This window comes from Hydra viridissima, unplaced genomic scaffold (assembly GCF_058129835.1).
Source record: "Hydra viridissima isolate aposymbiotic clone 2 unplaced genomic scaffold, HvirCarnegie_v1 scaffold_4, whole genome shotgun sequence".
NCBI classification, from domain to species: Eukaryota; Metazoa; Cnidaria; class Hydrozoa; order Anthoathecata; family Hydridae; genus Hydra; species Hydra viridissima.
Genome location: NW_028324303.1, coordinates 19,507,659 through 19,523,991, shown reverse-complemented (window position 1 = coordinate 19,523,991; position 16,333 = coordinate 19,507,659). Strand labels below are relative to the sequence as shown.

Here is a 16,333-nt window from a genome sequence, read left to right as displayed (position 1 = left end):
TTGCAAATTTAAGGGTCGTTTTACAACGTTAAGGACTTTTTTTTAACATTTAAAGTTTTTAGGCCTTTTATGGGGAGGGGGAGGCTCTTAACTTCTATACGCGGTACTGCCTATGTAAAAAAAAGTGTTCAATTAAATTTGATGAAAAATAAGGAGAGTGAAGAGAAACAGTCAACCAAGATATTAAATGCATCCGGTTTTCATAAATTTAATGTCATATAACCTTATTAAAAAACGTATTTTGATTACAGTATGGCTCAAATAGTAAATAATGATGGTTCATCGGACAAAGAAGGAACATTTTTAACAGTTGAACTCCAAAATAACATTGAACTATCCAATATTTTTGACAAATCAAGTAATGCATTAAATATTAGGAATAATCTTAACAACGCATTAAAAAAAAGTATAAAAAAAAGCACTTTTGTGAATGTAAACAAAAGACTGCGCGAGCAAGGTAAAGAATATACCGGTACTAAACTAGTTGATGGGGTTCGAAAAAAAATTAAAAAAAACGCCAAAGAACTTGGTCCAAGATGTGAAAGTACTATGTGTTTTCAAAAAAATCTGCGGTGTCGTGACATAAATGACGAAACAAGACAACATATTTTAACCGAGTTCTGTCTACTTGATAAAAATATGAAAATTGAAATGGTTAAATTGTTAGTTTGTATTAGCGATACTAAAAGAAGAACAGTATTTAACCCATACGATAAATACTCTAGAAATAATGAGCTTGCATACCACCTTAAAGTTAAAAATATTATACAGCCTGTATGCATGCAATTTTTTTAAAACACTCTGGCATTGTCTCATAGCACAGTAAGACGTTTTTGTCTAACAGAATTCACAAAAGCAAATCCTTACGTATTATCTAAACCAGATTTATTTACTAGTCTTGATAGTTTTCAATTGAGTAAGCAGTATGCTGATGAGTTTATTGATTCGTTAGAAAAGTTGGAGTCTCATTACTGTCGAAAAGACACCAAAAGACTTTATCTAGTTAATGACTGGACATCTAAGCTGAAATTTTCAGGTAGAATATACTTAGATTAATAGTTTATAGCTGTGGGGTCAATATATTCTTTTATACAAAGTTTATTTAAGTTTAGCGTTTTATTTGAACTTTCTGTTCTAAGTTCCGTAATCAAAACTATGGGCCATAATATAAAAAGTTGTAATGAACACTCTAGACTTTTCAACTGATATTCTAGAACTTAACTAATATAACTGGTCATAAATAAATTTTACTCCAGTTTTTAAAATACTTTATATAATTCAGTCGTTCTCAAACTTTTTTATAGTACGTACGCGATTTGACTATCTTTTGTTCTTTATCTCTCTTAAATTTTTTTTTTATATACTAAATGCTTTTTTTGTTTTCAATGTTTTGAAAAATTGCGTTGAGGAAAAGGGTTTGATTATTGATAATGCGTATGTTCAAAGTGAGTGGGGAGAGGGGGGGGTTGTGTGTTTGTGTGTTTGTTTTTGTGTTATAGTAGAGATGCAAGAATATTTTTAATTTTTGATACATTACTTTCTACATTTACTTTAATACAATACATTTTTAATAACACGCTTGACAAAAGATTTTGACGTTTGCTTAGAAAGAGTTCATACTTAAGATACTTGAAATTTGAGATCGGGACTCAAAATGTTGTACCACGTTTTTTAAATTCTCAATGCACTGTTGTAACTATAAAAATCATTATTACAACAGTACATTGAGTAATGACATAATGAGTAATCAGAGACGTATTAACTATTAATCAAAATATCAATACCAATTATGCTCTAGCCCCTAAAAAAAATAAGACTCGAATTCAAAAAAAAAAGTCTTGAGCTTTAAAATATGGATTTTCAACGGGAATAAAATGGAGAGCACAAACATTTAAACCAACGCGCAATAAAGTTCAAATAAGTAACCTGTCTCTGATGCAAAAACCAATTGATATGTGACCGTGAGTTATTACAAAGTACTATATAGAATTAAATATATATATATATATATATATATATATATATATATATATATATATATATATATATATATATATATATATATATATATATATATATATATATATATATATATATATATATATATATATATATATATATATCCCAGTCGGCAAACAGCGTTGAAATAACGTTGAATTAACGTTGAAACCTAACGTTGAATTTACGTTTAAGCAACGTTTAGAATGAAAGTTTTTTTCAACGTTGATTTATCAACGTTAAATCAACGTTCGGTTCAAACGTTAAATCAACGTTCAATCGACGCAAAATACGTTATAAGAACGTTGAATTTACGTTGAAACAACGTTTAGAATGACAGTTTTTTTCAACGTTGATTTATCAACGTTAAATCAATTTTCAATAGACTCAATTAATTGTGTCTATTGGACTATCAATGTATATTAAGCGTATAAAATATACTCAGTCTACAGTTAGACTATTTTTAGTTAAGTTTAGTTAGACATATATTAGTAAAGAAAAAGATAACATTTGTTTATGATATATATATATATTTAAATATTACATATATTTACATATATTTGAATAAAATCAACACAAATTTCTTTTCTTTACTGCCACCTTTTCAAAATGAGCGTATTTTAGGAAGTCAGACAATATTCCATCAATCAAAGTTTCTGTCGCTCCATCGTATATAATAGTAAAAGCTGTAAAAAAAAAAAGAAAATATAAAGTAAAAATCAAAAAAGGAAGATTTGAAATAATGAATGGAAAAGTTTCACATAATTTATAAAGATATACCTTTAACAATGCCATATAAATTAGTGTTCTTAAAGCATATTTTTCCATCTTTGCCTTTCATATTCATTGAGGCCATAAAATTGTTTGAAAATATTCTAAATTTTTAAAAGATAATGTAACTGTGAAATGGTTATAAATAAATAATAATTTTTCAAATACTTAAATTGAATTTATTATCAAATAAATTTTTTCTAAAATTATTAAACAAATAAGTTTTGTAAAAAGTAATTATGAATGCGATAAGAGCTATCAGTTAATTACCTCAGCATAATTTTGTGTATTCTATCTTTTGAAGATGTTCCTTCAATTAATTGTAGCTGATTTACCTACAAAAAACATAAAGTAAATCTAACATTATGGTTTGGGTCAAATATGATATCAAAACATTGAACTATTTCAGATCTTTAAGACAAATTTTAATAAAGTGATCCAGGATTTTTCTAGGACAAATTCCAAGTTCCAAGTATTTTCCAGGACAATTTTTTCCTATATAATTCATGAATTTTTTAATGTTTTTAAGGACTGTTGTCCATCTTAACAATCTTTTTTTAACTAAAGGGGAATGTTCAATAACTAAATAACTATTTAATAAAGTACTTATTATAACTCACCCATGATGAGCGCACTTTTTCATCATCTAATGCTTTATCCACTTCAGAGAACTCCACTTCTGATAAAATAACCCTTATTTGGCTTACAAATTCACTATTAGAAGCAGGCTCAGTCACTGTTTTGATTTCGCATCTCATTTCTTATATTGGTAAGTAGATACAACACTTTCTTTTGAAACTCTACAAATTTTGTTAAGTTTTACAAAATAATTTTAGTATTTGCATAGTAAAGAAATTTTTCAGTTTTTAAAACTTTTAAATCTTATATGAATTTTATATTTCTACAAAAAAAAATAAATTTAAATAAAAATTTACTTTAAAATATAAAATATCATACTGCCTTCAGACATTGGAAACTTATCAACTTTATCTAATTTCTGTAGTTTATTTCTATTTTTCTTTACTTCATTGTGTGGTAAATTGTTTTTAACTAATTTCTTTATACAAATTGAAATTAAAACACATAGATTAAAAAAGCTTTGTCAACACTTTGTAACACTATCAGTTGAATATTACACTTTATATTATAATTGTATGTTTTTTTTTTAAATAACACAATCTTATTTTAAATTAATTAAATAAATTTAATGAGACAATAACCTTTATCTTGAAAAGAAGAATTGATATCTTCTTGGAAAAACTTTTGGCAAGGTGAGTTTAGGTTCTTTCCATACGCATCAACTTTTGGCTCTAAAATTATAAATTGAAAGTAAAATTAAGTTACACAAACTATATATATATATATATGTATGTATGTATGTATGTATGTATGTATGTATGTATGTATGTATGTATGTATGTATGTATGTATGTATGTATGTATGTATGTATGTATGTATGTATGTATGTATGTATGTATGTATGTATTGTATGTATTGTATGTATGTATGTATGTATGATAATTCCAGCATATAAACTAATGCCTACTTGGAAAATAACCAGGAAATTCTCTTTGTTTATATTTTCTTTGTTTATATTTTCGAAGAAAATCAACATCCTCATTGTCACTTTTTTCTTCTGTGGTTGTGAACTCAAAATTTTCACAATCCTGTCTGCTTTCTGTGGAAATGAAAAAGTTATAACAGCTCTTTCTCTTAGCCCATTAACTAAAAAAAAATAACTTTGAGAAATAGATGGAATACCAGAAGAGAATTTAACTTTTATTATTGGAAACTTTTCCGATTCCGTGTCATACTGAAAGATTATTAACCGATTTCGTGTCATACTAAAAGATTATTTCAATTACTTTTTGGGCTTTACTTATTTTACTTTAAACACCAACACAACGCATAGTTATTTAAAAACGGAGTTTTTTTGTCAACGTTGAAATAACGTTAAAAAAACGTTTACTGAGCAACGTTTAAATAGTAACGTTATTTTAACGTTGAGATTTGGTTAACCAACGTTGAAACAACGCTTCAACCAAATATCAACGTTGAAACAACGTGAAGATGCCGGCTGGGATATATATATATATATATATATATATATATATATATATATATATATATATATATATATATATATATATATGTATGTATATACATATATATATATTTATATATTGCAGGTTCTACAAGACTAAAGCAGCAGAAAAACGCTTGGATCCCGTGGGCCACACAGTTTTCTATGAGTTGCTTGACAAGAAAAACGTATTTATACACAAACCTAAAAAAGATCAGTGTGACGTTTGCGTTGAAATTCGTGAAAGAAAGAAAGATACACCTGACTATGTTCTTCCATCTAGTTATACAGATCACTGGTATTTAAAAACGCAAGCTCAAAATAGTAAGGATTTTGATAAAAAAAAACGTTTCCCTTAATGAACTAGTTTTAACAATGGATTGTCAGCAAACTCTTTTATGCCCAGTTTTATCTGCCGGTGCTTTGTATTTTAAAAAGAAGATTAAAATTCATAATCAAACTATCTATAACCTCCACACTAAAGAAGCAACCAATTATTTATGGGATGAAACCGAAGGGGGGCTGGAAAGTGATGTGTTTGCTTCGATATTATTTTATCACTTATTAGAATATAAAGAAAAAAATCCCAACTTAAATAAAGTGACAATATATTCTGACGGCTGCACCTACCAAAATCGTTGTACTGTAATAGCAAATTCACTTCTTCTATTTTCTGTTCAAAATAATTTAATAATTGAACAGAAATATTTGGAAAAAGGACATACACATATGGAAGGAGACAGTGTACACGCAAATATCGAAAGAAATCTGAGAGGTAGAGCAATACACGAGCCTCGTGACTACATTGCTTTCATTGAAAATGCAAAAAAATCTTTTCCAAAGTATAAAGTAAAGTTTCTAAAATACAATTTTTCAAATATCAAATATTACACAGAAATCAGACCAGGTATTAAAAAGGGCGATGCAACAGTTACAGACATAAGATGTCTGAAATACACTCCAGAACCAAAAATATGTTATAAATTAAGTTACTCTTCCACTGAAGATTACAAACCTCTTCCGCAAAATCTTAATATTAACACGTCAATTGAACTTATTGACACTTATCAATCCAGAATTCCGATAGGAGAATCAAAATATAATAAAGACTTGATGAATCTTAAAACATTTGTGAGAAAAACTGCTTGGGAATTCTACGCCGGTGTTGCGTTAAAAAAGTTAGTCGTTAAAAAAGTTTATTAAATGTGAAATCTGCGCATGCGCAAAATCATTACAACTTTTTTAACGCCGTAAGGCGTTAAAAAAGTTTGCCCGTTAAAAAAGTATTCAAAATGGTACCGTCAACCGGGGTAACTTTGGTCGCCGGGGTAACTTTATTGACCGGGGTCAATTGTTGATTTTTTTTTAATTCCTAAAATTTAACAAAGATAACATGTTTTAATTTTGTTAGAGATACAAACAATATATATCGACTATTATATCAACAATTTTGGTATATCAATAGTTTTTGTGAATATAGCACAGTTACTTCGTAGACTACATTGAGTTTATTTTGGCATTTTTTGACACTTCTGATACATTTATTGAACCATTTGAATTCTTAGCCGGTGAAAATGTCGAGGAAATGTAAGCGAAAGCGTGGTTCAAGAGTATATGCAACTTCATACAGTCAAGAAACGTTGTCCAATGCTATGTAAGAATGTTTAACTGGAAGAATAAGCGTGAGAAAGGCTAGTCGACAGTTCGGAATATACGCTTCCCATTTGCTTCAACCGTTAGACGTTGCTGTTTTCCGTCCGCTAAAGATAGAAATGCGCATCAAAGAATCAATACCAAAAAATCAGTTCCTCGGTCTTCTTGCTCTACTGTAACGTCAATTAAAAAGCGATAATTTGAGATCTGACTTTAAGGCTAGTGGAATATTTCCCTTCGATAAAGAAATGGTCATGAAGCGTTTGCCACAGGTTAACAAAGACATTGGAGGAGGTACCGGTAGTACTGTTAAGGAAGTATTCAATGAAGATATAGCAGGTCTATTAGTGAAACATTGGGGACAGGATAGGAAAACAAATCGCACCAGAGGGAAAAAGATCACACCTGGCAAAGCGAAAACACCACAAGATCCGGTGAATAACACAACTCCTACCACATCAAAGAATAACAATAACACCAAGAATAACAGTAACACCAAGAATAACAAGAAAAGGGCAAGAGTTGAACAAGTGTCATCATCCTCAGATGACGATGATGACCTACTAGAAAATGACTTTTGCACAATAACAGGGAGCTAGTTGCAAAGATTTTTGTCCATTTAAATGTTTTTTTCATGTTTCTCTAAGTGTTTAAGGACTGATGATTTTTTAAAACTCCAAAAAGTGACCAATGTTACCCCATAGCAGGGGTATCATTGATCAAACATGATAAAAACCTGGGGTAGCATTGGTCACTTTTCGGCGTTTAAAAATAAATATTTGTAATAAAAAAGTTAAAAAAATAAATATAGAGGCCTATAGCCAAGACCTATAATGTTATTACCACAAGAGAAAACTGTAAAAAATTAATAAGATTCAGAGATGTTTAAGAAAAACTGCCAAAACTGACCAAAGTTACCCCGGCTGACAATACTCTTTTATTTGCGCAACCCTCAAATCCACAACAGAATATGCTTTGAAATTTTGATTAAGGCATTCGGAGGCATTCTTTTTTTATTTTTGAGCAAAAGCTCTCAAAGAGAGTTTCAATTATTTTTTCCAAATTTCTTTTCCCCGTAATTTTCTAATTCTACAAAGTTATACAATTTTCATGACATTTTTTTTTTCATTTGACCTCCTCATAGTATCAAAGCTTTTAAACTCCTAAATAAATTATATTTCATGAAAAAATAGAACATAGATACTCACTTCTAAAAGAATTATACTATACTAATATAGTAATATATACAAAATCAAATATTTTTAAATTCTCATATTATAGTTCAGAAATATTAACATTTCACCATGAGCTCCTGTTAAGCTATATCTCTTTGCAGTATATACATTTCCACCTATACTAAAAAGTCTTTCACTCTCCACAGAAGACGGTGGGCAGCTTAAATACTTTAAAGCAAGCTTTGCTAATAGTCGCATTTTGGTTTTCTGTGATTTCCACCACAACAAAAGATTGCTTTCTTTGTCAATAAGGTCTTCATTTGAGTAGAGTTGAATTTTTTTTAATAAAGTTTCATTTGAAATTAAAGTTTGTGGTTGACCGATTTATTTAGAATTAAGCCCTACAAGTTCTTCGAAGCAATTGTCAAAACCCATTTCTACTATATCTTGGTATTCATTTAGTATTGTACCATTATTTTCATATTCTGAGTCAATATTTTCAATGTCACAAGCTGCAGACCGATCATTTTCAGTAACGTTGATGTTTTTTATATTTTCATGGGTTTTAATAAGTTGAATGGTTATGTTCTCAATACTTGTTTTAGCAGCTGAGAAGGTGCTTTCATTTTTGAACATTTTTAATTTGAATCTGGGATCAAGAAATGTTGACAAGATGATATTATAGTTATCAGTATCACAGTGGTCCAAATGGTGGACAAAATGAAAAAATCTATATTTCTGGACTAAAATTTTTTTATGATTTTTTGAAACTACAATAAAATTCGACTTAAATGGAAAAGACTACAGGTGATTATCATGCCTGGTTAAGAAATGACAACCTTTCAAAGTTTTAAAAAACATGTAAAAAAAACCTTCACACCGCAGAGTTAGATTTTTCACATACATTTTCTAATTTTAATTATATGCAGCAGATTTATAAACAAAAATTTAAAAAAATATTTCATTTCTCACGAAATTGAATGAACAAAATAAAAGTATTAACTCCTTTTTTTTTTTTTAACGTTATTAATAAAAAAATTTCATTTCTTTTAAAAAAATTTAATGCAAAAGTCAGTTTCTGCAAAAAAAAATCTCTTAAATTTTGTATACTTCCTCAAATATCTCAAAAACCGGAAATTTGGTAATACTAAACCATATATTATTTAGAAACTTCATGCTGTTGCCATTGTTTTGGTATGCCACATATATTTACCAAACTCCCGGTTTTTAAGTTATTTGTGGTTATAAAAACTATGTTTAATTGTTTCTTTAAGCATAATGCACAAGTTATTTTATCTAAACTTTTAAAAAGACTAAAAAAATAGCAAACGCTCAAGTTTAATTTTTTTATTTTACATAAACAAAGTATTAACAATGTCATTTTCATGTACTTTGAAACATGTTTTTTTACTATGCCCTATCTCACTACACAATTTGCATTGTAATCGACCTTTGTTCCTTTGCTCGGTAACTAAAGGGTCAGAGCCCACCCAGAGTCTTTTAAAACAATCTTCCAAGTTCTGCAACTGATTTGTTTTTCTTGATAGTTTTTCTCTAAATATTCTAAGTTGTTTGTTGCACGATTTATTAACTTTTTTAACGACAAACTTTTTTAACGCAACACCGGTGTTGCGTTAAAAAAGTTTGTCGTTAAAAAAGTTAATAAATAGTTCTGCGCATGCGTTACGCGTGCGCAGTATGGTTAAAAAGCGTTCGTTAGGGAATGAAATTTGGCGTTAAAAAAGTTGCATCGTTTCGTTAGGTTATGTAAAATATTAAAAATTAGTTTATACTTTAAATTAAAAATGGCTGTCATGTTTACTCAGTTGATGCAATTATTTTATACTTTATATTAAAAAGGGCTGTCCATGTTTACTCAGTTGCTAAATTCATAAGCTTTACTTTTGATATATGGACCAGTAGTTCAAATGAAAGCTTCATGAGCCTGACAGGTCACTGTTTAGATAATACATTTAATCAGAAAACTGTTGTACATAGAGTAGCTCCATTTCCTGAGAGGCATTCAGCAGCAAATATTGCTGAATTGATTGAAGATATTATGGCTGAATTTAAAATACCACCTTCAAAAATTCATTTAATAGCTAGAGATAATGGTACAAATATTGTTAAGGCTATTATTAAGATAGCCCATATAATAGTATGGCTTGTTTTAACACACACTGCAACTAGTAATTAATGAGTGTATTTTTGAACAAACAGTTTTCAAGAATGTCATTGAAAACTACCATTCAATTGTTGGGCATTTCAGCCATTCTCCCCAAGCCTGCCCTAAACTTAAAGCTCTTCAAGAAGCAAACAATGTTCCTAAGCACAAACTTATTCAAAATGTTCCAACAAGGTGGAATAGTACCTGTCATATGTTAGAACGAGTTTATGAACAAAGGAAACCTCTAACCATATATGCACTTGAAAATGGTAAGCTTCCTTTATTAAATGCAAACAAATGGATGATTATTGGACAGTTTTGTGTTTTGCTAAAAGATTTCCACAAAACAAGAGTTTGCTTGAGTGAAAGAAATTCTATTGTCTCAGATATTATACCACAGATACAGTTTTTGAAACATTTCATTAATAAAGCTTTAATTGATGACAACTAATTCAATGGAGAATAGTTTCAAACAATATAACATCATAATATAACATCAACACTATAACATCATCTTGTCAACATTTCTTGATCCCAGATTCAAACTAAAAATGTTCAAAAATGAAAACGCCTTTTCAGCTGCCAAAACAAGTATTGAAAACATAACCATTCAACTTATTAAAACCCATGAAAATATAAAAAACATCAAAGTTACTGAAAATAATTGGTCTGCAGCTTGTGATATTGAAAATATTGACTCAGAATATGAAAATAATCGTACAGTACTAAATGAATACAAAGATATAGTAGAAATGGGTTTTGACAATTACTTCGAAGAACTTGTAGGATTTAATTCTAAATAAATTGGTCAACCACAAACTTTAATTTCAAATGAAAGTTTGTTAAACAAAATTCAACTCTAATCAAATGAAGACCTTATTGACAAAGAAAGCAATCTTTTGTTGTGGTGGAAATCACAGAAAACCATAATGCCACTATTAGCAAAGCTTGCTTTAAAGTATTTAAGCTGCCCACCGTCTTCTGTGGAGAGTGAAAGACTTTTTAGTATTGGTGGAAATGTATATAATGCAAAGAGAAAAAGCTTAACAGGACTTCATGGTGAAATGTTAATATTTCTTAGCTATAATATCAGAAACTAAAAATATTTGATTTTGTATATATTATTATAATTAGTATAACTCTTTTAGGAGTATCTGTGTTCTTTTTTTTCATGAAATATAATTTATATAGGAGTTTAAAAGCTTTGATACTCTGAGGAGGTCAAATGAAAAAAAAAAATGTCATAAAAATTGTATAACTTTGTAGAATTAGAAAATTACGAGGAAAAAAAATTTGGAAAAAATAATTGAAACTCTCTTTGAGAGCTTTCGCTCAAAAATAAAAAAAGAATGCCTCCCTATGCCTTAATCAAAATTTCAAAGCATATTCTGTTGTGGATTTGAGGGTTGCGCAAATAAAAGAGTATCATCAGCCAGGGTAATTTTGGTCAGTTTTGGCAGTTTTTCTTAAACATCTCTGAATCTTATTAATTTTTTACAGTTTTCTCTTGTGGTAATAACATCGTAGGTCTTGGCTATAGGCCTCTATATTAATTTTTTTAATTTTTCTATTACAAATATTTATTTTAAACGCCGAAAAGTGACCAATGTTACCTCCAGGTTTTATCATGTTTGATCAATAATACCCCTGCTATGGGGTAATATTGGTCACATTTTGGAGTTTTAAAAAATCATCAGTCCTTAAACACTTAGAGAAACATGAAAAAAACATTTAAATAGACAAAAATTTTGCAACTAGCCCCCTGTTATTGTGAAAAAGTCATTTTCTAGTAGGTCATTATCGTCATCTGAGGATGATGACACTTGTTCAACTCTTGCCCTTTTCTTGTTATTCTTGGTGTTATTGTTATTCTTTGATGTGGTAGGAGTTGTGTTATTCACCAGATCTTGTTATCGCTTTGCCAGGTGTGATCTTTTTTCCTCTGGTGCGATTTGCTTTCCCATCCTGTCCACAATGTTTCACTAATAGACCTGCTATATCTTCATTGAATACTTCCTTAACAGTACCACCGGTACCTCCTCCAATGTCTTTGTAAACCTGTGGCAAACGCTTCATGACCATTTCTTTATCGAAGGGAAATATTCCACTAGCCTTGAAGTCAGATCTCAAGTTATCGCTTTTCAATCGACGTTGCAGTAGAGCAAGAAGACCGAGGAACTGATTTTTTGGTATTGATTCTTTGATGCACGTTTCTATCTTTAGCGGACGGAAAACAGCAACGTCCAGCGGTTGAAGCAAATGGGAAGCGTATATTCCGAACTGTCAACTAGCCTTTCTCACGCTCATTCTTCCAGTTAAACATTCTTTCATAGAATTGGACAACGTTTCTTGACTGTATGAAGTTGCATATGCTTTTGAACCACGCTTTCGCTTCTATTTCCTCGGCATTTTCACCGGCTAAGAATTCAATGGTACAATAAATGTATCAGAAGTGTCAAAAAATGCCAAAATAATTTCAATGTAGTCTACGAAGTATCTGTGCTATATTCCCAAAAACTGTTGATTTACCAAAATTGTTGATATAATAGTCGATATATATTGTTTGTATCTCTAACAAAATTAAAAGATGTTAAATTTTAGGAATTTAAAAAAAAATCAACTATTGATCAAAGTTATCCCGGCGACCAAAGTTACCCCGGTTGACGGTACCATTTTGAATACTTTTTTAACGGGCAAACTTTTTTAACGCCGTAAGGCGTTAAAAAAGTTGCAATTATTTCGCGCATGCGCAGATTTCACATTTAATAAACTTTTTTAACGACTAACTTTTTTAACGCAACACCGGTTTGCCTTATAACCCAAAAACAACAACTTAAATGATTTCTCGCATAATATACTTTTAATGTTATGTTATATTTAAAAATTATATTTATGGCAATATTTACAGTGCTGGATTTTTTTTGCCCAATTACAACTTTAAAAAAAGTAGAAAATGTCTAAAATGGGGTTTTTGAAATTTGATTTGGAAGGAATCAACCCTTAAATCATTCTAGATTTATACATCTTCTAGAAGTATACATCAAATTAAAAATTTCGATGGCTAACCAAAATATAATGGATGTAAAAATACCTAAAGTCAAATGTCATCTAAATCCGACACTGTTAATTAGCACATTAAATTAATTTAGCATTATTTACATTGTTTATTCAGCGTTGACTATTTTTGTCGCTTTGTGTAAAAATTATATTTTTAGAAACGTTTAGGATTATTTTTAAAATCCAGGGGTCATCCTTATCCTACTAAGAAATTCTTTTTCTTTTACTAATATACTATAATGTTGTATATTAATTTAATTTAAAGTAAACAGAATTTTATCTTTCATAGTGTAAAATTATTTTTCATTTACAAGTTGTTTATATTATGTTAATAATATATATAATACCGTTTCAATACGATTAAAATTTCTTATTTTAAAAATTTATGTTGACAGAAAATATTTATGTTTGAAAGTAGATAAGGTTTATATGACTGAAAAAAAATCATATATTTACATTTATGAAATTAATTTTAAAAAATTTTTTCTTTGATACAAGATAAAAATAATTGTGCATTTAAACATGGCAAAGCTCCTTAATGATCTGAGGGGAAAATTTTAGATATAAAACCTGTATTTACATGTGGTTAAAGATGTAAATATAAATATTTTAATATAATACTATCATAGCAAAAAAAAAAAATTATATTATAAAAAACTGTCTAACTCGCACAAATAAGAAATGTAAAATTGAGAAAAAAACTTTATTAATATAAATATCAAACAAATATAAACTAAAGATAAGTTTGTATCACTTATAAGAAATTAGACATATTCAACAATTGAATTTAAGTTGAACTTAAAACTTGAAACTAGTTTTCTACATATATCAAAAGTTTTCAGATAGCCAAACATTAGCATTATTTGCAAAGTAACTTGTACTCTTAATTTTTATTTCTATGTAAATCTATAAAGTTTAACACATTTAACGTTTAGTCACATTTTCCTTTCCTGCCCTGTTTTTTCAGAACTGAAAATCCTATTTATTCCTTCTATTAAATACTTTTCACAGAAAATTTCTGTTTCTATCTTTCACAAAATTAGTTATTTAGTACTAAAATAATGAAGAGCTTGACTTAATGTTGGATTATGTAAGAGGTGCAAGCATAACTTGCATTTCATATGTTGAATTTGCTGTAACACATGATTTATCACTTTTGAATTACGATCAATTCTTTAGACAATATCAGCAACTTTTAATAAATATAGATAGTGACTGCAATGGGTCTTGCCAAACATTGGTCTGTTCTCCTTAAATTAAAACAAGTTACATGACATAAATTTTTAATAAATACTGAACCAAACTAATAATAACAAGTAAAATGAAAGATGATAAAAAGACAACAATTCCAATAATTAATTGCTGTTGTATTAATTGTAAAATGTAAAATGTTTGTATTATGTTTAGTAAACCTGTTATACTTTGCTTATATATACCAATATATTCATACAAACATACATATACATTTACATATATATATATATATATATATATATATATATATATATATATATATATATATATATATATATAAATAAACAGGGTGTCTGCTAATATTTTAAGCTGGATTTCCCTGGCTTTTCCCTGATATTTACCTATTTATCGTTTAGAAAAATGCTCTTCAACTGTAAAAATATAAACAATAATACAACCCACATTAAATATATCAAGAGAAGTTCATAAAACTATCTGCCAAATAAACTTTTACATTATGTGTACTATATACAACTTATTTAAGTTATGTAAGTTTGATAGAGTCATCTTCCCTGATTTTTCTAAAATTTAACCTAATTTCCCTGATAATCCCCTGATTTTTTTGAAGATATCCGAATTCCCTGACATTTTCTTGATTTGGCAGACATCCTGTATATATTTATATGCAGATCTTGCGTATAAAGACCACTTAGCAACATTGCAACATAACATAACAAGAATTTAATTTGATCTAAAGTTATTAGTCACAACAACAAGGCTAAATAAAATTGACAAAGTATGTATTATGAATTTAGCAACTAGTATGTAACATAACAATGTTTTGTTACATATGCTATGTTATTATTAACAATAACATAAGTTATTTTTAACATATTTATCTTAACTAAAACTACTTGATTACTCACAAACTTAATCAAGTTATGATCAAGGTTTTGTGTTTAAATAATCGCTATTAATAAATGTTTAAATAATCGCTATTATTTAAAAAATTGTAGAATTTTATAAAAAACTTCAAATATTTAAAGAAACACCACCAAAAATTTATGCACCTAAAAAACGCAGATAGTCCAAAAATGTATCTGGCAAAAATGCAGAAAGTCCAATTTTGTTTTACGCGGAGATTGCAGATATGCCAAATTTGTTTTCCGCGGAGATTGCAGATAGTCCGATTTTGCGCGGAGCCATCGATGAGTAATTTGTTTGTGAGCAAACATGGCGAACACGCATAATTTAACATAAGTTTAAACTTTACTTGGAACACAGAATACGATCTTTCTAATTCGAATCTCCTTTGTTCGAAAACCTCCATAATTCGATTAAATGTAAGGTCACTGTGAGAAGCGTTTAAGAAAATTCAACTTTCTATAATTCGAGAATCTCTCACACTTGAACTGTTATTTTTTCCCCATAAAATTCGAATAAGAGAAATTGCACTGTATTTCATAGAAAGGATTTATTGTTTCAAAGTACATTATCTTATGATTTAACTATTTACCCTGCTTAATGAAAATTTCAACATTTTAAACATATTCTAAAGTTTCAACATTTTCAACATTTTAAAAAGCAACTAGCAGAATCTTTGTACTTAGAGCAAAAAAAAAATTGAGCTCAACAAGCTTATTCAACCATCTGCATCAGCCTGCTGTGTTGGGATGCTGGCTATTAAATTAGAAAATGATCGGTAGACCTAACTTTTAGTATCTGCGTTAGGAATCAAAAGTCAAGTTTATTATATGCTTTTGGAAAGTTGACCAAAGTTTTACCAAAATTAAATTAGCTTCCGGAGATCTTTTCTGAGAGCGAATACCAGTTTGAAATACCTTCAATGATATTGTCTGTCAGGAATAAAAGGGTTTCAACTTTGTTATGCATGACGTGATTGTTGCAGCTTGTGAATTAAGTGTTTACTTATCTCATCCTTTTTTAAAAACAACTATTTTTGCTGTTAGCAGCTAACGTTTGGTGAATTTGATTTTTTAAAACTGGACAATACCAAAGTTACTAAAATACGTTTTTGTTAAACATTTGTTTTGAAAATCTTTTTTTGGGGGCTTGACTACGTTTATCAAGTGTTTCTTAATGTTTCCACAGCGTGATTTTGTTTCTTATACGTATGTTTCTTATATTTAGCACCAAAACAAAACAAAAACGCCTTCTTGTTTAGTGAGATAGGTAAATTAGTTTATCTACAGCGGAATTTCATAACACGAATA

General features: G+C 28.9%; 1 long non-coding RNA gene and 1 pseudogene across 2 annotated transcripts; both read right to left on the bottom strand.

The window, feature by feature from the left end:
• Positions 1–2,531: 2,531 nt before the first annotated feature.
• LOC149890376 (uncharacterized) lies at positions 2,532–4,847 on the bottom strand (annotated as a pseudogene). The gene is made up of 7 exons (XR_016451906.1): positions 4,532–4,847; positions 4,317–4,448; positions 3,990–4,079; positions 3,390–3,569; positions 3,040–3,104; positions 2,779–2,873; positions 2,532–2,684 (listed from the first exon to the last, which is right to left on the bottom strand). The product of XR_016451906.1 is annotated as an uncharacterized LOC149890376 (transcript).
• A 4,521-nt stretch (positions 4,848–9,368) lies between these two features.
• On the bottom strand, positions 9,369–12,567 carry LOC149890375 (uncharacterized). The gene is made up of 2 exons (XR_016451894.1): positions 11,520–12,567; positions 9,369–10,517 (listed from the first exon to the last, which is right to left on the bottom strand). It is a non-coding gene; the product is annotated as an uncharacterized LOC149890375 (long non-coding RNA).
• Between the last annotated feature and the right edge of the window lie 3,766 nt (positions 12,568–16,333).